This window comes from Balaenoptera physalus (assembly GCF_965194825.1).
Source record: "Balaenoptera physalus genome assembly, chromosome: 18".
Lineage (NCBI taxonomy): Eukaryota > Metazoa > Chordata > Mammalia > Artiodactyla > Balaenopteridae > Balaenoptera > Balaenoptera physalus.
In genome coordinates, this window is record NC_138899.1 from 75,824,400 (window position 1) to 75,850,861 (window position 26,462).

At 43.4% G+C, this 26,462-nt stretch overlaps 1 long non-coding RNA gene across 2 annotated transcripts; it reads left to right on the top strand.

The window, feature by feature from the left end:
* The first annotated feature begins 229 nt into the window (after positions 1-229).
* On the top strand, positions 230-26,453 carry LOC309647332. Of its 2 annotated transcripts, none has more exons than XR_014255977.1 (3): positions 230-14,797; positions 15,419-16,968; positions 17,201-26,453. It is a non-coding gene; the product is annotated as an uncharacterized lncRNA (long non-coding RNA). The 2 variants fall into 2 exon arrangements; XR_014255978.1 differs by having other exon boundaries at positions 15,419-15,645; positions 16,817-26,453.
* Positions 26,454-26,462: the final 9 nt, after the last annotated feature.

The window sequence follows — 26,462 nt, forward strand, 5'->3', positions numbered from 1 at the left end:
TATCTGGTGTTTGGAGTATTTGCATTACTGCGCTTCCAACCATGAGAGGGTTTTTTTGTTTGTTTGTTTTCTGTAAGATTTCCCAACGTCATGGGATATTTATCACACACTGCAGTTAAGTTCAGTCCCAGGTAGGGTTCTGAAGAATGATTGGACCAGCAAAACCCTCTTCAGTATGAATGTTCTGTCATGTCTGCATTTGTCGGGGTCACTCTCTTTGCTGCAGGACCTTCTTCCTTCTTTCACCCCTCGCAGCATGAGGCTGTGGACTGCCCCCCGAGGATCACTGTACTAAGAACTTCCAGATCGTTCAGTGAGACTAGAGCAGAGAGGAACCGAGGTGAAAAGAGAGGTGGTGTGGGATTTCCCTCAACTACTGCCTCACATCTTTTAGGCTTCTTGTAAGTGATTATAACAACAGTATTATAACAACAGTTACCACAGAATGCCAGGCCCTGTGCTGAGCCCCCGACCTATGTTCAAACCTTTCAAGTTAATTCCTATTAACATTTGCCATTTTGCAAATGAGCAAATTATGGCTTAGAAAACTTCATTGCCCATATCTCATAAGCCAGTGACAGAATCAGTTTGTCAGGCTCTAGAGCTCAAGCTCTTAGCATTTTGCTATACTTCCTGGGTAGAAAATCCAGCCACAATGCCATAAAAAAACGGAAATCACAATCTAGCCACATGCAAAATAAATATTAGTTGAAAGCTTTCATAAAAAATAGCAAGCATATTTTGAAGCTCTTTGGAGAGGACACATAGGAGATAAATGAAAAGAACTGTCGTTTCTCTTTGAGTAGTATTTTTGCAGCATTTGGTAGGGCTCACCTGATAGCTGCAGATTGGAAACAGCCTGATATTTGCACCATCTAAAGTTGCTTCGGCTGATTACAATGGCCTCATAAAAGTAGGGACCACCATTATCCAAACTCATCTCTTACCGGCCACCACCAATTGAACTGAGAGTGTATTTCCATCTTATCCTATTCTGACATGTCAGTCCATAAGTGACTTAACTAGTATTACTGACTTAAAGAAAACCCAGATCTGTAGATTTCATGCTCTAAAAGCCCATTTCTTCCCTTCTTTATTAAAGGTAGCATCAAATCAGCACAACATGAGAGGTGCATTGAACTTGGAAGCAGCTGCATTCCATGATGGATACATAAGCCCATTCAATTAATTCCTACTCAGTGCTGCACTGATTACATATTGCCCATACACAAAATAAAGGAAAGCCCAAAGTATTGTCTCTCCCCCATAATTTTAAATAAGATTGAAAGACGTGCCCCCAAAATGCCATTGGCTTGATTCATGTACTGCCTTCAATCAAATCTCAGCATTCCATTCTAAACACGAAGTATATATTTTTAGCGTCAATAAGTAAATTTTCCAGCTCCGTGAATGTGAGGGGTGGGAAGCGTTTATCTTGCTGGGGTCAGGCAATGGAGACTTCTCCTAGCCTCCTTCAAATAGCCACCGAATCCCTTAAAGTGAAAGTACTTGTTACTTGTCTTTAGCAAATAGAACAAACAACAATCCTTTGATCTTTAGGAAACTCTTTCTTGTTAAGGTAACATTCTGTCTGACTTTTATGTTTCAGCATTCATTGTATATTTAATTATTTTTAAAAGTTTTGTTTTAAACGATTACACTTTTTCATAACTTAAGATAAACACGGGCATGCTTTGTTAAAGATTAAAAATAAATCTCACACGAAACTGCAAAATTGGCAAAGATAATACCACATGGGGTTGGTATGTTCCAAAACACGATTCTCAGGGGGCCCCTCTAAACACACTGAATTAGAATTCTTGTTCTAAAAAGTTTCAGGAAGCCCCTGACTCTAACCCACCCTTTCCTGAAACTGGTGAAAGTATGAAAAAAAAATTACCACTGAAGTGAAAAAAGAAGAATCTCAACACATCAGGGAGGCATGTTTTGTCTTTTTTTAGATTGTTGCTGTGTTCAAAAATATCTTGATGCTAACCTTGTAATAGCTTTCGGACAAGGAACACACAGGGATAGCAATTATAAAAACAGGGGTGTTTACATCACTCAATAAATATGTTATCAAATAACTGCTTTTAATTCAGTTTGAGAATAATTACTAGATCTTATTGCACTGGAAACATCACCTTATTCCAACCTATTCGAGTTTGATTGTAACCTCTGATAAATAAGGGTTCCCTTTTGGAAATATCAAAGTAGAGATAGAGGCAGGTTTTCCTTGGTGCCTCATTTTTCAGCCTTATTCCCCAGAATCTTTGTTCACTTGCTCTTCCATTTTATTCTTTCTTTCTATTCCAATACATTTCTTCTTTCTGCGGTTGGGAGAGTTGTCTCCACTCATGGATTTGGGACTGGGATGTCTGAAATATTAATGCAGTTCTTGGAGTAGACGGTAGGTGGCGATGAAAAGCCATGCCTCTCAGCCAGCCATCCTCTCTGGCAGTCCCAAATCAGAAGTGTGAGAAGTCTGATGTCATGGGGCAGGGGAGAGAGAGACAGATGGGAACCAGAAAACCTGGGTGTCTACTCCTCCCTTAGACACCCACTTTTATGACTAGGATCCAGCTTCCTTACTTTCAAATGGAAAACTACTCTACCCCAAGTGAAATTAAATATTCAGACCCAATGAACACTTTGCAGAAGGGTTTTTACTTACTCAGTGCCCATGATGTTACAACTTCTAATATGTCAATGCCGTTTGCTAAAACTAAACAAAGATGTACACATGTGAATTCAATAAAGTATAAAAAGTGGATTTTTTTTTAGAGTTTAGAATTACAGAAGTCCTTTACAGATCTATCCTAGCCTCAGATTCATGGAAGGAAATATTTTCCATAGGGAATCATGAAATAAAAAGGTTTTCTAGGGTTTCTCAAAGAGAACAGTTAGGAAATGAATTGCCCGAAGTTGTCAAGCAGAGCTAGAACTATGGTACTTAGCTCGGAGTGGAATGCGGTAGGCCATCGGAAAGGAATGTGATCTGCGTTTGCTGGAATGAAGTGGGGTTTATTAGTTTTTCTTTCCCAGGACCAAAAATTGACAACTGGATGGCCTAAATGAAATTGTTGCTATTTGGACTGGGTTGTGGGAATTAAGAGAAAGACTTAGAAAGCTGCAGGTTCAAGCATATTATTGCTCTGGCATTGGGTCACTGCAGTCTGTGAAAAGCAGAGCTAAAAGTAAATTAATTCAGGGTTAAATCTTCATAAAAACTGGAATTATATAATCTTGGAATTAGAGATCATGTGTTCTGACCTCTCTCCCAAAGCAAATATCCCCAGAAGAACGTCTTTGAAAGGTGACCTTCTAGGCATTTTCTTGAACACTTTGAAGAAAGAGCTCTAGCAACTTTTCAGAATACCCCATTCCATTCCTGAACCCCCGATTTCAGCACTTCTTGAACCATGGTGAGGAACCTAGAACGCACAGACGTATTTTTGGAGGTCTGACTGTTCTAAACAAGATCTGCAAATTTTTGTTGTTTTATTTGGACAACAATCGAAAGAGAATTAATATGTAAACATGCCACCATGACCACTTTTTTCTCATTAGTAAACTTTCTGTTTATGAGCTGCTTTAGGTTTACAGAGAAATTGAGTGAAAAGTTTAGACATACCTCATACCCCCTAACCCCTCCACCTCCAATTTCCCTATGATTAATATCTTACATTAGTGTAGCATGTTTGTTACAGTTGATGAGCCAGTATCAATACATTATTATTAATTAAAATCCATACTTTACTGCTAGGGTTCATTTTTTGTGTTGTACATTCTAGGGATTTTACTTTTTAAATTTATTTTATTGAAGTATAGTTGATTTACAATGTTGTGTTAACTTCCGCTGTACAGTAAAGTGATTCAGTTATAGATATACATTCTTTTTCATATTCTTTTCCATTATGGCTTATCATAGGATACTGAATATAGTTCCCTGTGCTATACAGTAAGACCTTGTTGTTTATCCATTCTACATATAATAGTTTGCATCTGCTAATCCCAAACTCCTAATCCATCCCTCCCTTACCACTAGGGGTTTTGACAGATGCAATGACCACTTTTTATCTGAGGACCACCAGAGATATTTTCAATCTTACTTTTGTTTATGTGTTATGGGACTAGTTCTACTTTAATTGTTTGGGACGAATAAGTAAAGAACAGAGTTGGACTGAACAGGCAACAAATGATGTTAATTTTAGTGAAGGGAAGTGACATCATAGTATGCCTCATAAATGAAGGTTTGTCTGTGGTTCAGAAAAAGAAATGTGTTTGGTTTGAGTTACCACAAATTATGCAGTGGTCTACACCTCCCCAAGACAAAAGCCATCATTGGTACCATATTCGTGTCCTGAAGGGTGATTTTGTTTCGGCAAACGATATAATCTCTCACATTAAAATAAGGCTATTTCAATATTGTTGACATTGTAGTTTGTTTGCATTTAATTTATACATTTGTAAATGTAGTTTGTTAATTTAATTTCTAAATTTGTATACCTGTAAGCATAAGGGCTTATACCTAGTTGTATGCCCCATAATTAAGAAATGCTATAGAGAAAATACTTGCAAATGATATGACTAATAAAAGGTTAATATCCAAAATATATATACAGCTCATACATACAACTCAATATCCAAAAAAAACAAACAACCCAATTAAAAGGTGGGCAGAAGAACTGTATAAACATTTTTCCAAAGAAGACATACAGATGGCCAACAACCACATGAAAAGATGCTCAATATCGCTAATCATCAAAGAAATGCAAATCAAAACCACCACGAGGTACCACCTCACACCTGTCAGAATGGCTATCATCAAAAAAACACAAATAAAAAACGTTGGCAACTATGCGGAGAAAAGGAAACACGTGTACATTGTGGTGGGAATGTAAATTGCAGCAGCCACTATGGAAAACAGTATGGAGGTTCCTCAAAAAACTAAAAACAGAACTACTATATGATCCAGCAATTTCACTCCTGGATATATGTTCAAAGAAGATAAAAACACTAACCTGAAAAGATATGTGCACCCCATTGTTCACAGTAGCGTTATTTACAATAGCCAAGATATGGAAGCCACCTAAGTGTCCCTCAACAGACGAATGAAGATGTGGTATGTATGCATATATAATGGAATGTTACTCAGCCTTTAAAAAAAAAAAAGAATGAAATTCTGCCATTTGCAACAATGTGGATGGACCTAGAGAGTATTATGTTTAGTGAAGTAAGTCCAACAGAGAAAGAAAAATGCTCTATGTTATCACTTATATGTGGAATCTAAAAAATAAAACAAACGAATGTATATAACAAAACAGAAACAGACTCACAGATATAGAGAATGAACTAGTCGTTACCAGTGGGGAGGGTGTGGCAGGCAAGATAGGGGTAGGGAATTGAGAGATACAAACTACTCTGTATAAGATAGATATGCAACGAGGGATACATAGTACAGCACTGAGAAATATAGCCATTGTTTTGTAATAACTTTAAATGGAGTATAATCTATAAAAATATTGAATCACTGTGTTGTACACCTGAAACTAATATAATATTGTAAATCAACTATACTTCAATTTAAAAAAAATTATAGAAAAATATTTGTAAACCCTGGGGATTTGCAAGAATATTTTTTCTCTATGAGGGAGTCTGTACAGGAGTCAGGTTTAAGAAACCCCGTTCTAAGTGTGAGAAAGTTTTTCCCTATACGGAGTGCAGAGCAACCTCCCTGTGTTTTGTGCACACTTATCCTGGTTCTGCCCTCTGATGTCTAATCCTTTACTACACAACAGCCCTCTGAGTATTTAAGAGTAACAACTGCCCGGTTTAAAGCTTCCTCTTTTATATTTTAAGAGCCAGAAACAGAGTAATATAGACTGAATATATGTCTAATCCCTGGAGGGCAAGTTATAACTCCACCCTCCTTGCACTGGTTGTTTTGAGAGCTGAGGTTAAGATTTGCTTTTCTCATTTACCAGCCCTCTCGAAAGTGAAGGCAAGGTCAGCCTGGCCTGGTTTGTTCTTCGTGAATTCGTGATGATTCTTGGGGCTTCTCCCTGGACTTCTCAGAATGCTCTAGGTCATGTCCAGGGTGGATTAAGCTATAGGGTTAGAGTTTCTGTGATACAGCCTTCTCCCATTTGAACACTGAGACAATGTTTTCCTATAACCAATGTTCTGGCCACTCTATCATTCTATGTGATTTCTCAAAGAGAACTCAGAATGGTTCTTCAAGTAAAACCTCAAGTCATTTTTTTCCCAGGACTGTATTCCCATTAACCTGGACCTAGAGGAAGGATGCGTGGTGCTTGCTGGAGGGCCCAGTGTCACTGACAACTGACAATTACAAAGTTACTGCCTGAGTCTTTGATGCTCCAGCCCAAGTTGCTACTTTTGAGGTTGGGGTCAAGGTAGGTGGGACCTAAAGGCCCTGTGGAGTTGGGAGCAGTGTTGGCTGATTGCTAAGACAGAACATAAGGACTCTGTGAAAAGAGCCCATCCTTCTCTCCTGAAAGATTATGGTGTGCCTTGGGCCAACAAGTGAGAGTCAACAGAAAAACTAAAGAAAAAATACAAGTCAGTGACCTAAAAAGCTGAGAGCAGGTTGGGATGAGGTGTGAGGAAAAGTTTCTCTAAACAGGAAGTTGAAAGAGCAGGAAGAGAAGGAGAGCCTGTCCTGAAGTACCACCAATATGGGTGCCGTGCGTGTGTGTGTGTGTGTGTGTGCATGCACGCATGCACTCGTGTGAGACACAGGGAGGAACTGGAGGGAAAGCGATTCTGCAAGCAGTCTAATCTACACAACCTAACCTCAAAAGGGTGGGAAAAAGAGGGAATTAAGCGTTCTTACCTGCTACCTTTCAGTAAGGTGATTCTGACTAATGTTTATGATTAATTGTGAGGCCTTTAAGAGAAACTCTGAATTTTGATCATTCAAAGCCACGAGGTAACTCCTGTGGGAATCACTGGTGATGAGGAAGGCGGTACAGGAAAGGCAATGTCTCCACAGGACAACCTTTGCTCCTTCAGGCATATACTCGGATGGACTCCTGGTTACATAAAGACAAGCCTGGGTATTCCCCATATGACAAAGGAGCATTGATCTTGGAAACACGCCTGAGTGAGAGTCTTTGCTCCAACACTTGCTAGCCATGTGACCCTAGGAAATTTACTTAGCTTCTCTGTTGCACAGTTTCCTCCTTGGTAAAATAGGATGGTAATACTATGCTTAGCCCCTAGGGTTGTTTTGAGAAGTAAATGAGTTTAAATATACACAAAGTACCTAAAGGCACGTGGAAAATGTTGTATCATGTATGAATTATTATTTTAACTTGGCCTTTCCTAACCTCAGAGGAAGCTGGGAAAGTGAGTATGTGGCTAAGGAGAAAGGAATTACTGCAAGTGACTCAAACCAAATATGACTTTCCCCTGGGGTTGTGTCAGGACTGATTTCCCCGAGGAGAGGGACTCTCCACCTGGCATTTACATAAAATCAGAGTAGTGTTAGCAAGGAAGAAGGGGGAGGGTGGTATGGCTGTAGGAGGAGCTGCAGACTGTGTCTGCTGCACACCTTGATTTCCAGGTGAAACACAGAGATGCACGTGGCCGCCCCAAGATGGCAGCCAACCACAGCCAAATCTAGGTCTCTGTTTCAATGTTACTTTCTGGTACCAAATGATTTGATAGCTTTGTGCTTCCTAACTATCATGGCCCAGGTACAAAGTGTTGATATACAAAATTTGTAGACCTTTAGACATTTTGAAGAACAAAGTACAGCTATCACGTGAACACACACCAACAATTCAAGTGTCACTCTAAATAACAGTACATCTGATTCAGAGCACATGTTGCTGGGCTACTTGGTCATGATTCTCTTGGTTGTCTTCATCTGAGGGGTTCTGCTTGGCTTGTTTGACTAGAGAACTTCCAATATCTTTAAGAACACGTGTTTCCATCCCCTGGTATACAGCTCCAGCTTTTAGAGCTTGGACAGAAATGAGTTAGCTATTTGTTGCCAACTCACTTGTTCCATTTTGAAGCAATGTAAATATCCAGTATTAGAGGGATAGTTAGATTATGATTCCATTATGAAATATTGTGCAGAAATTAATCTCATAAGGGTAAAGACTGTGTAACAACAAGGACATGTAGGTAGGTATCGTAACGAGTGTAAAGTGAACAAAGCAGTAGAGCAGACACTCTGGGTCCAGCCACGCCACCAAGTGTTCTCAGTTGTTCTAACCAAGTTCCAGCAGCCAGATTGAGCATCTCTGAATGGGGGGGGGGGGGTCTTTCCCAAGCACGCTCAATTATGGACACACACACAGAAATTAGGAATTAGCTAATTAGGAATTGGCTCCCCTTCTCCACCCCCGGGGCAGTCCTTAAGCAATGGCTGTGGGGAGTCGATGTATAAGTTCCCCAGCTTCAGTACCCCTTTGAGCTGCGTGTTTTGCACTGTGTCCCCAAATTTCCTATGGGGTTAAGCTTCTATCACTTGATAAGGGTGCTGTTTATCAGCTGCTCTCCCTTCCCTGTGTTGATACCCATGCCGCCCGTGGTGTTGCCTGCACTTCCCGAATAAACTACCTTTGTGTGAATACCTCATCTCAGGGTCTGATGCTGGGAAAATCCAAGCAAAGACACGCAGCATAGGGAAATATAGACACATCCCTGTTTGGCCCTATAGAGGATGTGTATACACACAGGCCAGGATGAAAAGGAAAAACACAGCAATGGCAGGAGTTTGAATGAGGATGGTGAGAGTATGTTAGATTTTTTTCCCTTCTATTTCCTAAACTTTCTGTAAAGTTGTTATATGAGTATAAACTTTTCCTGTTTTATATTTTTAAGCAACAGTAAAAACATCTGTGTGCCTCAAATCCACATACACAGAAAGGTTGGAAATAGAAGTGAGAAATAGCTGTTAAAAAAATGGGTTGCCCACAGAATGGTCTGTTTTAGGACAGCATCGGGTCACTGAGGTTTCTGGAGCCAGAACGTGACCTTGTAGAAACCAGACCTCAATCTGGTCCACATCAAACATCTACACAAATTCAAGGTTTACACTGTTTAGTGCCCAAAGTACAGCAATGTCTATTTTTTCAAAGAGCAAACTGTATAAACACAAACACATATTGCATTCATTCCTATTTTTTCTAAATTCCAAATAACTAAGCATTTTCTTTGGAGAGTTTCCTCGCAAGTAAGTAAAATCATTTGTTTTAAAATTGTGATCTACAGTTTATAGATGAGAGCTTCTTTTATTTTACTGAGCTGTTTTCCATGTAAAACCTATTTTTAACCCAAAGAGTTGAATTTAGTTATCTTGCTTCTAGGAACATTATAGAAGGCTGTAGAAATGAACATTTTACTTTATTTTCCCATCATTTTCTACTTTAAAACTTTTGATTAAAAAAAAAAAAAGAAATATACACAGGCACCTGCAATTGACTCTATTGTAAAGGGAATTTAGGCTCCAAACCAGGAGCTAAACAGATTGTAGGTGTAAAGCCGAACTATTTGTACATGTAGTCTCTGAGATAAATACTGTACCCAACAATGTTACTTTTTGAAATGGGGAGGAGTGGATAGCTGCTTCATTCAAAAGAGTTAGTGGTTTTATTTGAAAGGCTAATTAACTCAACGCACAAGTTTTTCTTCTCCTATAGACAAAAGCGAGGGTGGGGTAACTTTCTACCAGTAAATGAGGAAGGAAAATGTGTTCTTTACCTCCTGTTATCTTTTTCTTATGGGAAGGCTGATAGAGGCTGTAGAATAAAGTGGTGAAAGATGACATGCTTCAGAGCTAGAGAGACCTAGGTTCAAATCCTGCTTCAGCCACTTACTGGCTGGGAGATCTTGGGTAAGTTATTTAACTTCTCTGTGCCTCCATTTCTTCCTCTGTAAAATCGACATTATACCCAAGAGAAACAGCCCTTCATAATAACAAAGAATAGAAAGCAACAGAAATGCCCATCAACAGAAGAATGTATGGAAAAATTACACAGCTGAGAAAATGACTGAACTCCAGCCCCTTGTGAAAAGCATGGATGAACCTGAGGAATGTGATGCCCAGTGAACAAAAGCCTGCCACCCTTTTCATCAAGTCCAAATCTAACTAAAACTAAGCAATCAAGTATTTGGGTATGCAATAGAAAAAAACAAGGAAATGCAAAATTCTGGATAGTGGTTGTGTGTGGGGTGAACAAGAGAATGGGTTGGGAGGAGCACAGAGATGGATACGAGTTACTGTTCATGTTCTGGTTCTTGGGTTGGGCGGCAAGTTCATTGGCAAGTTCATTTTGTTAATTAAAATATGAATAAATGAATAGAAGACAAGCAGGAGAGGGCCATGCCTGGAACGACAGTGTTCCTTAACCAATTAACCAGTTACAATTAACCAATGTTGTGCTAGTGCATCTGAAATTGCAAAAAGAAAGAAAGAAAGAAAGAAAAGAAGTAGACAAAGTAGTATCTACTTTATACAGTGGTGATAAAAATTAAATGAGAAAATGCATGTCACATGCTTAATATAACTGCCTAGAAAAGAGTACATTTTTAATAGATGATATCTCAAATTGCTATTTTGTAAAACCATAGTTTTTAGACGATTTCAGACTTTGGAAATGTCTCATATACTTGGAATGTATCAATTTCAACCAAACAAGATTAATTCTAAGACTGTTCTTGTTGTCAGCTCAGTTCTACATATATTACAGATGAATAGAACCGATGCTTGAATCAAGCCATTCGTTTTCGAGGGCCTACACGATGTGCCAGGTATTGAGTTGGGTCCTGGAGACACTGGTGAGTGTCACATGTCTAGTCTCTGCCATTGCGGAGTACACGGGGCTGAAGGAGTGAACAAATAATTAGGTGCTTACCGAGGTGATTAGGGCCAGAGGGAGAGGAGCACGCTGTGACCTGGCACTGCTGACCCTCAGGGAAAGTCAGGACAGCGCGGTGCAGGGGGCACAGACTGGCACCAGCCGCGAAGTGTCCCCAGCCCAGCTCCACCTCCCTGGAAGAGCGACCAGGCTCAGGGTTGTCATGAGCGAACGTGAACCTGAGTCAGGCATTTAGGGAAAGTGCCCAGCACCCCGTGAATATTATGTTAGTATTATAAATAAAACAAAGCAAGGGTATGTACTGATGGGTTCAGCTGCCCACTTCCATTTTTACCCACCACACACAAATGGGGTTGTCTTACCCATCTGGGCTGCTATAGCAACTACCATCGGCTGGGTGGCTTATAAACAACAGACATTTATTTCTCCCAGTTCTGGAGGCTGAGAAGTCCAAGATCAAGGCACCAGCAGATTCAGTGTCTGGTGAGAGGCCCCTTTGTGGTTCATAGCTGGTGCCTTCTTGCTGTGTCCTCACATGGTGGAAGGCAAGGGAGCTTTCTGGGGTCTCTTTTAGGAGGGCACGAATCCCATTTACAAGGGCTCCACCCTCATGACCTAATCACCTCCCACAGGCCCCACCTCCCAATACCATCACCTTGGGGATTAGGTTTCAACATATGGATTTGCGGGGGTGATCACAGCATCAGGGTCCACCATGCCTTCCTCCTGTGGTACTTAGTCACATGGTCACGATTAGTACTGTCACCTTTGACTCCCTTGCACAAAATAACCTGAGAGAACTTAGCTGTCCTTTAACACGCAGTGCAAGGAAGTGGTGCCGGGTACCCTCACCTGTGTAAACGTCACATCACCTGGGGGTTTGTAAGCAGAAAGTACTACGGGCCTCCAACTTGACTCCCAGTCCTCAGCCTCATGCTTGAGTCCACAGCAACCCTGAGCACACGCCCCTTCCTAGCTCCCTGGGCCCAGCGACTCAAGATTCATTTGTGGCCGTTTATTTGCACATAAGCACAAACATATGATCACCCCAGAGCCAAAGACCCCAGGGGTCTCTCTATCACCTTCCCTTCTCTCTCCCCACCCCGAAAAGCCAGCAAGAAACAATTTGACGGGGTAACCTTGCTTCACGAACTTGAAAATTGTTGCCCTCTAATGTAAGATCAGCAATACTCTGGATATAAATGACAGGTGTGATTAACATAGTTAGCTGCAGCTTATTCCAGCCAACAAAATGGAAGGAGACATTTAGCTATAATTGCTGAGACACTTTTCATTCAACAAGTGCTTCTTAAACATCAGGCGTGCTCATCTAGACACTGTACAAAGAGGTATTCGCTTTCACTTATCACTTGGAATAAAGGTACTCATAATAAGCTTATGAGATTACTCATAATAAGCTTTTAGATACGTTTCTCTGCTTCTGTGCTACACATAGTTCTTCTGTGGGGGAAATGAAGCATTCACATGGGGAAGGTGAATCCTTAATCACCGCAGAGTGATGACCCGTGACTCCCTAATTCAACACGAAGAGATTCTACCCTTGGCTTAGAAGTGCAGGGGGATTTGGGACAGGACTGTACTCAGAAAAAGGTAAGACTAAGTTGGGTTGGCTTCTTCTCTGTAATTGTGAAAAAGTGTTAGATAATTGTGAGAATGGGTATAATTTGGCGGGCGGGAAGCACCCTTCCTATAAAAGGTACAGTAAATGTTCTTCAAGTGAGGAATGATTGAAGTTTAACCTTCTAGCTGCAGGGATGCCCAGCCAGGGCCCTCCCCCTTCACACCCGGCAGGATGGGGGCTCCAGGTGCCCGATCTCTTACCCCAAGTCACCCAGCCTGGGGCCTGGCAGGGAGCTACCTCTACCTGCCCACTCCCCCAACCCCTCTGCCCCACCTGGATTTTGATGTTAAAAAGCTTCTTCCCACTCGGCACGCCCCTGCTCCCACATCAATTTCACATTCTTTTTTTTTTTAAGATTTTTTTTTTTTAAATAATTAATTAATTTATTTATTTTTGGCTGTATTGGGTCTTCGTTTCTGTGCGAGGGCTTTCTCTAGTTGTGGCAAGCGGGGGCCACTCTTCATCGCGATGCGCGGGCCTCTCACTATCGCGGCCTCTCTTGTTGCGGAGCACAGGCTCCAGACGCGCAGGCTCAGTAGTTGTGGCTCACGGGCCCAGTTGCCCCGCGGCATGTGGGATCCTCCCAGACCAGGGCTCGAACCCGTGTCCCCTGCATTGGCAGGCAGATTCTCAACCACTGCGCCACCAGGGAAGCCCCAATTTCACATTCTTAATGTACATACAGGCAGTGGGATATTGGGCATTACTGAGTCCTTTCATTTAAACCAGTGCTGTCATGTTAACTCAGTTTGCCTGTCCTTGTAACCCTCAGTGTGGCGTCTCCTGCTTTCAGAGGAGGACAGAGCCGGGCAGCAGCGGCAGGTGATGGAAAGCCTGGCCGGGGAAGCGGGGGAGCAGGCGCCGGTGCTGGGTCCCCACCTGCTGGCCACATCCCTGCTCCTTCTCAAGTCCTGGGTCCTTGTCACTGAAGTGACAGGCTCCACCTAGGTCACCTCCAAAGCCCCTGCCGTCCCAGAGGGCCTAGTTCACAAGTCGTCCATTTCTGCAGGCTGTGTGCTGGGCACATCATTTGTACAGAGGAGAGGAATTCCACAGACCGTCATGAAGCCAGCTCAGCTCTGCAGCCCCGTTTCCTCCTGGGGGCAGAGCCTGGCTCTTGCCAATTCGAGTAACTGGGTCACTTCTGGTTTAAACTCTGCTGCTTTGGGGTAAACCGTCAGTCAGGTCAGGATCCTCCCACTTCTCTCTTGCCCTTTCCTTCTCTCAGGATTAAATGGGGATTAAGGGAGGCTTATTTAAGGTTTTGTTACGTCCGTGACAGGGTGGAGAGCAAGAGCAGGTGTGTCTGGTCCATGGTTGTCTTTGGCCTCCAATGAGCTGGGACCCGCCCCCTGGTCCAGAGCGTTGCCCTCGGCCCCTGCCGATGGCGAGGCTTCTCCCCAGCCCCCTCCCCGGTTGTGGTGTCCAGCATGTGGCTCCCCTTTCCTTTGGCCCTTCTGTGCATCCCGTGCTGGGGGGGCGGGTGTAGCTGGCGGTCTCCCTCGGGATCATGCTCTAGCTGAGGGCCCGGGGAGCCCTCCCTCATGCCTAGGTGCCAGGCCTGAACAGAGACACCCCCTAAACTTCTCAGGGATCTCCATCAGGGCTTGTTTTGCTAGAAGATGCTGCCCTCGTCTCAGGAGCTCGTCAGCATCTGGACCCCAGCTCCACTGCCTCTGAGTCTCCTTCCCGTCCCTGACCCCACTGAACTCATCTTGGCTGGAAAAACAGTTCTGTTGTTATCCTGACTCTCCTCGCCCCTGATTTATTTATGGTGTCATTTATTTATGGTATAATACATGCTGGGAGGACGAGGGAGCCACTTGGGAATATGAAGAGCCGTCCAAGTTCATGCTCAAGGGAACTTAGGTGGAAAGAAAGATAAAGCCATATACAGTTGATTAAAATATTTATAAAGACACAGGTTACTTATCTCAAAACCTGAGAAAGGTCAGAAATGACAGACGAGACAGTGGGGTGGAATGAATCTGGGTCACAAACTGCAATCCAAGGAGAAGGAGGGAGAAGAGGAGGGTGGGGACGCTTGGCAGTGCACGGGAGAGGAGACCCAGGACCGAGGTGGCTTAGGTGCCTGTCCACAGGCTGGAGGTGGAGGTGAAGGTCAGGTGCACGGCTTGGGGGTGGGGTGGGCCCAGAAAATACCCGTGAGCAGAACAAAGCTGACCGAGGAGGGTCAGGTGAAGATGGAAGACGACGAGGAGCAGCCGGGGGAAAGATCTGAGCAGGACAGTGCTGAGTTTGACTTGATTAGATGATTGTGGAGAAACGGTTACAGGTAATTCAAGACCAGCCTTCGGGGGTGGGGGAGGGGAGGGTGGGAGTGTTGGGGGCGAATAAGAAGAACCACGTCGCAGGTGCAAAGCCATCTGGGCCTGGTCGGGGGATTTGGATGGGATTCTGGGGAAGGGAAAGATTCGGGCTGCCGAGGAGGAAGCTGGTGTCCTTGGCAGTGGCTGGTGAGTGATGAAAACCGGAGAGGTGGCAAAGATTACCAGGCTGCAGACTTGCAGAAGCAGCAGGACACTGGCACAGCCCACAGGACGGGGAAGTTGGGCAACAGGGAAGGCTGGGTGAGGAAGGGTGGGGAGTTTGAGGTCTCGGGGCTATTTATATTCAGCCGGAGACGTCCTGGAGACCTTGGTACGTGACATACAGGAGAGGAGAGGCCCGGGCGTGTGCTGGAGCAGGCGTGTGTCAGGAGGCAGTGATGGGAGGAGTGGCGAGCTGGGCTCTGTGCGAGGAGAAGTTCGGGGTGCTTCCCCTGGAAGCGTGTAAGTCAGGCAGCCCTCTGCCACTCCACTTCTGGGCTTGCGATGCTGAGAGCTGAGCCGGGACACCGCTGTCTCACTTCTCTTGCATTTAATGTATAACATGAAATTTACAATTCTCTTTAAAGCACTGACCAGGGAACGTGGTTTACGCACAAGAGAGGAGCATGGGGTCTGGAGCCTCCCGAACTTGGATTAAAATCCTAGCTCTGTAAAGAAAATGTGGTGTATGCATACAATGGAATATTGCGGAGCCTTAAGAAGAAAGGAAATTCTGACTCATGCTACAACATGGATGGATCTTGAGGACATTATGCTAAGTGAAACTAGCCAGTCACAGAAAGAAAAATACTAGGTATGATTCCACTTATAAGGGGTATCCAGAGTAGTCAAACTCATAGAAACAGAAAGTAGACTCACGGTTGCCAGGGGCTACAGGGAGGGGGGAGGGGGAGTTATTGTTCAATGGATTTAGAGTTTCAGTTTTGCAAGGTGAAAAAATTCCAGAAATCTTTTGCACAGTATATGAACAGAGTTAACACTACTGGACTATACCTTAAAAACAGTTAAGATGGTAAATTTTATGTTATGTGTTTTTAGCACCACCACCATAAAATTTTTGAAATCCTAGATCTTCTGGTCTCCTAGTGGCTGTGTGACCTTGACCTTGTACAAGCCAGCTAATTTCTTAGAGTCTTGGTTTCCTCATCTGTAAGATGGGCATAGAACACCCACCTCATAAAGACATTCTAGAACTAAATAAAAGCATGTATGTGAAGCTCCGAACATAGCACCTAGCACATCAAAGGTGTTCACGTTTCATTTAAATTAAATTAGTTCCTCTACTATCAAAACCTGGATGGTTTTCGTTTAAGAACCTAGACCTACTGGGCCCTTTAGCAGCATATCGTAGTGCAGCCTCCACAATACTGAGGACGAAATAGTTAATAGGAAGCCCCCTGAACTGTTATTCCTAAAGATTTGTGATACACTACACACCAAGTGTCCCAGCATCCCTGTGCTTGGTCAGAGGAGGGTCCCAAATAAAGAGGTCACTCTTCCCATCAGAAGAAGCTGAATACAATCTCTTCTGACACAAACTGGGCAGAATCCAAATACCATTGGCCAGAACCATGGGTTTTCAGACTTTCTGGTAGAGAAACCCTTTGCAAAGCAGCAGTCAGGAGTAGCAGGCATTTGGGTGAGCCCATGGCAGATAATAAATCTCCTTAGGAATATTATTACTGAGTATTTACTGCATAAAGTGAAATTTGAGCAAGTCCCATGTAGAGACATGATACCAACGTGGAATAAGCTTAGGAGAACACCAGAACATGAAAACCCAAGATGTAGAGAGGACTTCAGACCAGAACGTTCTCTGAGCCACCCCTGGCTAGAGAGTTTTTCTTACCCTTCAAGGAGAAGAATTTGGGAGTTTATGCCAAAACTCCTTTCTATATCATGTACGGTTTGTTGCATCAAATTGTAAGTTATCTAGAAATACCTGCATTGGTCTTATTTCGTAGTGTGGGTTCAAGCATTCTCGATACTTCCTTCTGTCATCTTCATAAAGTCCTGGGTCACAGAGAGCTGCCAGCTGTTATTACAGCAAGATACCTGCAAAGGGTGGACCCCTTCTGACTCTTGCAGTTAAAATCCCGGTGCCTGGAGTTTCCAGGTAAGCAGCAACCCTCACACAATGTTGTCTGGGTGTGCAGCCTGTAACAATAGCACACCACACCCAGAAAAACAATATGGCAAAATATTAAACTCTCCTACTCAGGCACTGTGTCACGTAGGCCATGCATCTTAAGATGTCAGAGCCCTTGAGAGGGTCAGTCAGACTGATTCGATACTTTCCTATTGCTCTCAACTTTCTCAGGCTGTTTCGTTTTGTTTTTTTTTTTAAGATATTCCATGGCTTGTCCCCGCCTTGAGTGACAGCATGGTGGAGGGGATGGAGCAAGGGGCCTTGGCATCAAGGCCGCAGTGAGGTGAGATCCCATCTCTACCTCCTTTAATGGCTGTGTGAGCTGATCCTATTACTTAATTTTTTGGAGCCTCAGAATTCCTCCTCCATGGAGTAGAATTTTCTAGAAGCTGCCTCAAGTTGATGGAGAAAAGAGAGATGGTGTAGCTGAAGGGTAAGGGCTGCTGCCCCCTTCTTCCCCCACCCATGTTGCCCTCTCATTTCCCCTGATTCTGATTCTTGCTTCATCCTTTCTAATCCCGGAACTGGCCCTGAGGCCTTGAGCTCTTTCTCTGATGAAGACTTTCATTCCTGGACACTCCCATCCCCCCACGCACTCCAACTACCTGATAAACAGCCTCTAATAGTCACGAAAAGTTCGTCTCTCCTCTCTTTACACACACTCTCCCCTCACCAGTTCCTTCTCCCTCTTTAGAAGAAGGCTGACCGGGCCCTTCATTTCGGGTTGTGCCCAATGACTTCCAAGTATGTGACCCGTTGCTAACACTTCAGCGTTTCTCTAATCTGGCTCCTCTTGGGACCTAGATCTTTTTCATCACACTTCCCATCATTTGTTTTGTGTTCCCATCCTGTGTGTGTGCGTGAGAGGGAGAGCACGTGTCTTTTCTCTCTTCAATGCCAGTACCCCGTTTTCACCCAGACTCCGCATCCCATTTGTCGTCAGAGGCACAGCAGGACGGGTCGGCCCCTACGTGAGCTCTGGCCCGCCCCTCCTTCCACCTCAGCATCCTGCTTGGAACTTTCTCCCAAGTAGACGCTGCTAATTAACTCAGCCTGAACCCCGGTCTCAGGGCTACGTGTTCACATGAAAGGGCTGTTGAGACCACGAGGATCTCCCCGCTTCCTGCAGAGGGAAGATCAATCTCTCCTTTCCCTTCAACTTATAGTCAACTTTCTCCAGGAAGTAGCTGTTCCTTATTTTATACTATGTCAGAGGTAGCAGTTAAATCCTGGAGTTTTTATTTGGAGTTTTTATTTGAGAAGTTGCATGGAGGGTTTCAACAAGTGTTCCAAAGCAGGTTCTTTTCCCTTGGTCCTGCTCGGTTAATTATGTCTGGCTCATGTACATCCTGTTAATTTAAAGCGTGTCTCTGTGATCTGCAATTTCCCCTCATCAATACCGTTGAGGACCAAGCAGTCTGCAGAGTTTATTTGTTCTATCTTATGCTAAAAACAAAAACATGGAACTGTTTGTGACCGAGGCCTGCCCTGATGTTTGGAAACCACAGGATGGGCTCTTGGTCCCCTGCAGTGAGTCCTGGTAGAGCTGTGGGGATAGCTGAGGGGGTCTGATAAAACCCAGGGCCTGGCACCCTGCAGCTTTTAAAGAGTGAGCTGAGACGCACTGCTGTTAGGAGACGCAGGAGTGCGGCTTGTTTATCTCCACTTTCTCCATGGACATCTCTGGACACATAGGGTTGCTGTTTTGTTTTGACTGATTTGGACTTTTTTCCCCCTCATGGTTAAAAGAGCAAACAAGCTTTAAAAATGACCTAATCTTTGTCCAATGTGACTTCATGGGAAGTCACCAATCTCCCCAGAGTGCAGAGATGGAGCAGGGCTGGTGCTAGGAAAGGAGATTAGGAATTCAGAAACTTCGAAGCCATATAAACAGCCATGGAAGTATTGCATGAGTCGGACCTCGGTTCCCCATCCGCAAAAAATGCCAGTTGTTTTTTTTTAAATCTTTTTTTTTTAATTTATTTTTGGCTGCGTTGGGTCTTCATTGCTGCGCGTGGGCTTTCTCTAGTTGTGGTGAGCGGGGGCTACTCTGCGTTGTGGTGTGCGGGCTTCTCATTGTGGTGGCTTCTCTTGTTGCGGAGCATGGGCTCTAGGCACGCGGGCTTCACTAGTTGTGGCTCGCGGGCTCAGTAGTTGTGGCTCGTGGGCTCTAGAGCGCAGGCTCAGTAGTTGTGGCGCACGGGCTTAGTTGCTCCGCGGCATGTGGGATCTTCCCAGACCAGGGCTCGAACCTGTGTCCCCTGCATTGGCAGGCAGATTCTTAACCTCTGCACCATCAAGGAAGTCCTGCCAGGTTTTTAAATAAGGAAGAAATTTAAAGATCTTTCAGTGTAAAGAACTACATAGATTATTTTTTATTAATTATTTATTGGAGTGTAATTGATTTACAATGTTGTGTTAGTTTCTGCTGTATGGCACGGTGATGCATAGATTATTATAATGACTATAGGTAATATAATGTAGGTATAGTGTACACACTATTCCTTTTGTGTGAATCCGCCCGAGGCATGACTATGACTCCTAGTCGACAATGAAGAGGACAAAGGTTTAGGGAACCCTGGACTGGACTTGAGAAGTTCGCCCTCGAGCCCCAACTACTGGTGATGGTTACTTCAGTATTAGTATTTTATAGATTATACTTTACAGATAGAACTCATGCTCCTTGTAAAAACATCCAAACAACAGAAATATTTAAAGTATGTAAAGCAAAAGTCGCTGGGCCTGCCTCCCCAGAAGGGGGTCTGCAGGGTGGTGACCGTCCACCTGGATCTCTTCCAGGCACGCACACTGAGAACTGTTTGTTTGAACGAAAGTTAGGTCATACTCTGTGCATTGTTCTGTGTGACAGTGCATCTTTTATTCTTAAGTGGAAGTGACGTGGGGTGGGAAGTAAGCGCAGGCTTCTGCATCAGAGCTGTAAGCCCCCAGCCCCTTCTGTTACTGGCTGTGTGTTTTGGGGCAAATTGCGTAACTTCTTTGAATCTCATCTTTTAAAATGGGTACTGGGGACTTCCTTGGTGGTCCAGTGGTTAGGACTCTGAGCTTCCACTGCTGGGGGGTCAGGGTTCGATCCCTGATCAGGGAACTAAGGTCCCACGCTATTTCACGTCTAGAGCTTTTATGCAGATTAGAGGTGATGTATGTAAAATGCCAGGCACATGCTGAGTAGGGAGGATCATGATTATTTCTAATAAACTTGAAATTCTAGGGTATTTTTCATTCTTGAACTGCCAAAATGCTAGATTTTTCTCCTAATTTGAGCAAGATTGGCTATAGTTCATAAAGACACTCTCTTAGATGTTTTATTTCAGTAAATTCTCAGTGGAGTTCACTCCCGTTTTCTTTTTTTAAATCAGTGATTTCCAACCTTGATTCCATGTTAGAATTACTTGGGAAGCTTATAAAAACCCCAGACCAGGCCACACCACAGAACGACGTCAGAATCTCTGTGGGCAGGACCTATGCCTCTGGATTTTTCTAAAGATCCCCAGGTGAGCCCAACACTCAAGCCTGGCAGAGAATCGTCACTTTCTGTGATGCTGTATATGCTCTCAAGAAATAAACATACAGGCCAGAACAGAGTGGATTTCATTTGCTCAATGTGTTTGTGTTAACGGAAGATTTTATTACCTTTCCTCTTTCAGTGGAGTGTAATTAATATTTAAATACACACGCAGAGTGAACGCCCAGATAAAATTAAATCAAAGTATTGCAAATTGTAAAGTATATATATTTTTATTATAAAGCACATTAAAGGATATTTAGAAAGTAGAAAAAAGCAAGCAAGCAAGCAATTCACAAATAGTCCCACCACCTTTGTATATATGTATTTCTGCTATTGTACTAGCAATGGTGCATTTATTTTTTTCTATAAATAGATTCTACAATATATAATTATCATATCAAACATTATCATTCCTTTTCATTAGGGAACAATTAGGGAACGATTCCATTATAGAGAAATTGGCTTCAGGCTCGGAGCTCTGAAGGGGCTCCGAGCCAAGTATGATTCCTGCTAACCTTGGCCACAGTGGAGAGTCTACATTCCTTCAAAGCCTTTTTGTTACCTTTATTCATCTTCTCTTTCAGAATGGAATAACGCAATGGAAATGTGCAGGTGATAACGGGGATTGGCTGGAATCAGGAGGAGAGGGAAGACGATCGTTTCCGCAAGTAACTGTGAAGCCAGGTTATAGGAATTTGTTCTCCACAGTGAAAGCTTCACTTATTAAGAAGCTCTTCACAAAACCTGTGGAAAATGCACAAGCAACGGTTGGCAGTGGCTGTCGCCAGGGGGAATCGTGTAGCTGGGGGAGAAGAGTCACCCTACGCCCTTCCAGACCATATTCACATATTTCTTCCCCCAGAAAGCAAATACAGAGTTTAAAACGACCTAGTCTTCTTTTCTGGAATATGATTTTTTTTTCTTTTTCTGAAATTGAAGTATAGTTGATTTACAATGTTGTGTTAGTTCCAGGCGCACTGAAAAGTGATTCAGTTATACATGTAAAAACAGTCTATTTTTTGGGGGGGATTTTTGTTTTTTTTTATTCAAACAGAAAGTCACAAAAATTATAATCATCCTCATCAGTTCACTCAGTCCCATGTAATTAATTTTTTTTTCATCTTGATCTTTTGTTAGCACTTTTATGAGTTCATCAGTTTTTCATTAGAGTTCTGAAAATGCTTATTCATTCAGTTCAGCAGTACAGTTACCAGAAACCTGTACTTGTCAGAGTCTTTTCCATGAATTCCTTGAAGATGAAACCCTTTTATAGGAACATTTTTGCTAAAGCATCAGAGTACACCCAGAACTGTCTGTAAATGACAAAAGACTTAAAAATGACCACGGTTAAAGATTTGATGAAAGTTCATAATAATCCAATTGACAAGGAAATTTAGTTATTTCTGAGATATACATTTTAAAGTAATAACTAGAATTATGACTTATAACATTATACCAGAACATATAAGATTTTTAGAAATTTCATGTAATGTCTGAAACATTTATATTAACATATTTCCATACAAATAACCCAAAGAAAGTTTAGTATTAGTTGTTTTGTTTGTTTGTTTGTTTGTTTTATACTGCAGGTTCTTATTAGTCATCAATATTATACACATCAGTGTATACATGTCAATCCCAATCGCCCAATTCAGCACACCACCATCCCCACCCCACCGCGGTTTTCCCCCCTTGGTGTCCATACGTTTGTTCTCTACATCTGTGTCTCAAATTCTGCCCTGCAAACTGGTTCATCTGTACCATTATTCTAGGTTCCACATACATGCGTTAATATACAATACTTGTTTTTCTCTTTCTGACTTACTTCACTCTGTATGACAGTCTCTAGATCCGTCCACGTCTCAACAAATGACTCAATTTCGTTCCTTTTTAGGGCTGAGTAATATTCCATTGTATATATGTACCACATCTTCTTTATCCATTCGTCTGTCGATGGGCATTTAGGTTGCTTCCATGACCTGGCTATTGTAAATAGTACTGCAATGAACTTTGGGGTGCATGTGTCTTTTTGAATTATGGTTTTCTCTGGGTATATGCCCAGTAGTGGGATTGCTGGATCATATGGTAATTCTATTTTTAGTTTTTTAAGGAACCTCCATACTGTTCTCCATAGTGGCTGTATCAATTTACATTCCCACCAACAGTGCAAGAGGGTTCCCTTTTCTCCACACCCTCTCCAGCATTTGTTGTTTGTAGATTTTCTGATGATGTCCATTCTAACTGGTGTGAGGTGATACCTCATTGTAGTTTTGATGTGCATTTCTCTAATAATTAGTGATGTTGAGCAGCTTTTCATGTGCTTCTTGGCCATCTGTATGTCTTCTTTGGAGAAATGTCTATTTAGGTCTTCTGCCCATTTTTGGATTGGGTTGTTTGTTTCTTTAATATTGAGCTGCATGAGCTGAAAAACAGTCTATTCTTGACTGATAACTGCTTTCTATTGGCCCTTCTCTGGGACAGGTGCTGTCTTGTGTATTTTTATGTAAGTTTTCTCATTTTCTGGATTCACGTTTGCCTTGTCGTAACAGTTGTTCCAAACACGCAGATACGTCTTGACCTTTCAAAGCTTGCTGATAATTCTGCCTACAGGTATTCGTAGGAACCCAAGGACAAACAGCAAGGCAATTCGCTGGACTTGGGGCCACAAGGCAGGTGTATTGAAGGGAATGGGTCATGGGCGGAACATACTTAGACATACTCAGTGGGGTGAGAGGGAAGGAACCTTTCTGACGGGGTAGATTCCAGGGGAGGAAGGGAGATTTCCGAGGTTGTCTCTGTGGCAGGAGGACATTTGTGGAGTGTAGGGGGAGGACACAGGTGCCGCCTGAGAGGGAATGCAACCAGGGCAATCCCGCACCCGATGAGGGGCCCATTTATCTTGGGGTCCCACGCCTGACAACCCCAGCCAGTGGCCCTTTGCCCGTTCTTCATCATAAAGTGAACCCTGTGGGGAGTGGAAGATGAGTTTAGAGCGGTGTCAGCCCAGCAGGCCTCAGGAGACGTTGCTGACTGACTGCACCGATCTAACTCCAGGAGAGGGGAGGCCCCGCATTTTGGGGGGCCCTATGCCCTGCACTGCACAGTCTGTGAAGAGGGAGCATTTATACCTATTGTCCTAACTGAACTAGAGGCAAAGGAGCCGAGTGATGACCATGAAAAGTGGGCTGGCATTTGCAGCTACATGGATGGACCTAGAGATGATCATACCAAGTGAAGTAAGTTAGACAAAGACAAATATCATATGCTATCACTTATATGTGGAATCTAAAATATGACACAAATGAACTTATCTACAAGGCAGAAACAGACACACAGACGTAGAGAACAGACTTGTGGTTGCAAAGAGGGAGGGGGCATGGGGGGGATGGAGTGGGAGTTTGGGATTAGCAGATGCAAACTATTATACTGATATATAAGATGGATAAACAACAAGGTCCTACTGTATCGCACAGGGAACTATATTCAGTATCCTGTAATAAACCATAATGGAAAAGAAAAAAGGAGTGGGCTGGGACATTTTCCACAGCCGCAAAGGTCCTGGAGACAGAAGGGAATGTTCTTGGTACCCCTTGGAAGGAGAAATGGCCAGTGTAGATGCAAAGGAGAGGTTTTGGAATAAAATGGATGTCCCTTCAAATAACCCACCAGTGAAGAGTCTCTGGTCAGGTCCTCACAGAAACATTGCCAGGTAACTGTCACCCGTGCCGGGAAGGAAGACAGGAAGCATGACTGTGACCGTTTCCACGGCCCCCTCAAGCATCCCTGACCACACAGCTGGTCACCTTTGGGCAAGTCAGCCACTCACAGGGTTCATGCCATTTTGCTGCTGCAGGTGTCCTGTCTGGCTTCTTACTGATTTCCTTCAGATTTTATTACAACTTGCAGTGATTTTCTTTCTTTGTTTTCTTGGTTTGTTTGTTTTTCCATCTTTCACCCCACTGGACAGTAAGCTGTGTGAAGGTGGGGAGTACGTCATCTGTCTGGGTTAATCACCTCTGTGGCTAGACGGTGCCTAGCACAGAGTAGGTAGTTAATAGTTGCTAAGTTAAAAGGATAAGTTAAAGAATATTCAAGAATAAATGAATACGTGGAATTTATTAACCTAGTGTAACGCAAGATTAAAGTAGTAATCATTCTCGTGTTTTAACCTGTTTCACTCCATGCCAGCCTAGGCCTGTGGTTTCTTAGATTTTCCTTTATTTTTAGGCATGCAGTTTCTATCCTAGCACTTGGGTCACTACCTGATTGTTATTTACCTACTTCAGCCACCAAGAGAGTGTGAGATGACAGGGGGACACCAGGACTAGAAAGCCTGCCCTGTGAGCTGGTACCTCTGACCTTATTTCTTGTCCCTTTATGACGCATTCCAACCACCCTGAAGACCCCCAGACTCTCGAGTGCACCATGCTCCCTTCCATCCCCGGGCCTTTGCACAGACCGTTCCTTCTAACTTCCTCCTGCCCCTGCTTTGACCTCTGCTTCTGAGTTGAGCACCTTTCACATGGGCTCCTGTACCGTCCTGTGTATCTCCAGTCTCACACTTAGCTCATTAGCCTGTAATTGCATGTTTAAGTATTTGTTTTTATTTACTCACTGAATATTATCTGAGCACCCAGGATGTCTTAGGCATGGCTCTGGGTACCGGGGATACAGTAGTAAACAAAATAGGCAAGGTCTCTGCTCTCTGGAGCTTACATTTTAGTGGAAAGAGATAAGCAGTTAACAAATAGAGACTCAGTTATATGTCATGTGCTAATAAGTGCTATAAAGAAATAAAACAGGGAAGGCAGAGACGAATAGGGGTCGGAAGCCTATTTTAGATAAGGTGATTAGGAAAGGCATCCGACAAGGGAACGCTTGTTTTATCATCAGCTCAAAGGAATTAGGGGAACAAGCTATGAAGATGTCTGGGTACATAGTGTTCAAGTGGCAGAAACAGCCAGTGCAAAGGCCCTGAGGCAGGAATGTGCTTGACATATTCAGGACATTGAATAAGCAGAAGTGGTGTGGCTAGAGCAGAGTGACCCTGTTACCCTCAAATCCAAGTAAGCTCCATGAGGTTAGAGACCGCGTCCCCCTGGCTCAAGGTGTATCCCTAATGTCTAGCACGGTGCTGGCACATGCCCTGAAGGTGTTGAAGGAATTCACACCTTGGAACAGCTTACCCATTTGTCTAGTTTCACCATCAGGTCCTGAATGAAACAGACGGCAAGGAAGCCACTGAGCCTTTGGACAAGGGCAGGTCTGGGCGATGGAGGAACTTAGTAAATAAATAAGAACAGTAAAGGGTTGAGGGGTTGAGAATAAATCTGAGGGTCCTGCTTAGTGCTCCAGGGATCAAGGCTCATTATGGCAGAGGGCTCTGGAAATGACTTATTTTCTTTCTCTTTATTTATTTATTTATTTATTTAGTCCGTGCTGGGTCTTAGCTGCTGCACGCGGGATCCTTGCCGTGGTGTGTGGGATCTTTAGTTGCGACATGTGGACCTCTCAGTCACAGCATGTGGACTCCCAGTTGCGCACGCATGCGGGATCTTAGTTCCCTGACCAGGGATCGAACCCAGCCCCCCTGCATTGGGAGCACAGAGGCTTACCCACTGGGAAGTCTTCCTACCAGGGAAGTCCCTGGAAATGACTTCTTGTTACTACATTGTGTTACTAAATCTCACTCTATGAAGTTACTTTCATACCAGATAAATCCAGTATCCTCTACTCACTAGTAGTGTCTGGTACTGCACTAAATGTTTTGTGTGGATTCATTTGGCATGATTGTTATGGAGATTGCATGAGATGACCTCTCCATTTTACAGATGAACAAACTGACGTTCAGTGAGATCAAGTAACTGGCCGAAGGTTACACAGCTAATGGCAGAGACAAGCCATGAAAGCAAGCAGTAGGATCCTGAAGGCTCCG